General features: G+C 48.9%; 1 protein-coding gene across 3 annotated transcripts in view; it reads right to left on the bottom strand.

Moving 5' to 3' along the window:
- Positions 1–1,040, bottom strand: part of SERPING1 (serpin family G member 1) — a 12,252-nt gene that overhangs the window by 7,311 nt on the left and 3,901 nt on the right. The gene's annotated exons all lie outside the window — the stretch shown is intronic.

Genomic DNA, 1,040 nt, shown 5'->3' with positions numbered 1-1,040 from the left:
CGCGCAGGCTCAGCGGCCATGGCTCACGGGCCCAGCCGCTCCGCGGCATGTGGGAATCTTCCCGGACCGGGGCACGAACCCGTGTCCCCTGCTTTGGCAGGCGGACTCTCAACCACTGCGCCACCAGGGAAGCCCTTTTTTCGTTTTTTGTATTTTTTTTTTTTTTTGGCCATGCCGCGAGGCATGCGGGATCTTAGTTCCCCGACCAGGGATCGAACCCATGGCCCCTGAAGTGGAAGCACAGAGTCCTAACCACTGGACCACCAGGGAATTCCAGTATTTTCTCAGTTTTCTACAATGAATGAGTATTGCTTTTATAGTAAAAAAATAAAAGACAGGGAAATTTTTTTCCTTATCCAAAGAGGAAAATCACACTAAATCTGTAATTTTTAAGCTCAGCAGAACTGAGGTTTCAAATATAGTCATGTCTGAAGCCCACAATCACAATACAAAAGGGCTCTGGTTGAGGCTGGTGGGAGTTCAAAGCCCACCTGGCTTCGTCTCCCTCTCACAGGAAGTGACACCTCACTTCCCACTCAGCCTCCCTAACTCCCCACTCCCACCAGGACTCCTGCAGCAGCTCTGCAGAACCCTAGGGCTCTGGGGAGCAAAATTGGAAAGAACTGCATTGGGTCATTTTGGAAGCTTATTGCTCTGATTACCTACCTAATAATGTAATATACATAAATGACAACAAAGTCACATAACACGAAAGTACAAAGAATAGGAGTCCCAAGACCCCCTGACCCAGATTAACAAACTTTTCTTCTCGGCCTTGCAGCTTGCAGGATCTTAGTTCCCCAACCAGGGATTGAACCCATGCCCACAGCAGTGAAAGACCAGAGTCTTAACCACTGGACCACCAGGGAACCCCCAAATTGACAGGCATTTTTTGTCTATTTTATGTCTAAAGCTCTCCAGCCCTCTCTATTACTGAATGCAGAAGGCTATTCTTTTTTTTTTTTTTTTTTTTGGGGTACGCGGGCCTCTCACTGTTGTGGCCTCTCCCGTCGCGGAGCACAGGCTCCGGACGCGCAGGC

Source organism: Physeter macrocephalus, chromosome 16, assembly GCF_002837175.3.
Source record: "Physeter macrocephalus isolate SW-GA chromosome 16, ASM283717v5, whole genome shotgun sequence".
NCBI classification, from domain to species: Eukaryota; Metazoa; Chordata; class Mammalia; order Artiodactyla; family Physeteridae; genus Physeter; species Physeter macrocephalus.
The sequence above is the reverse complement of the archived record's forward strand: the minus strand, read 5'-3'. Positions and strand labels throughout refer to the sequence as shown.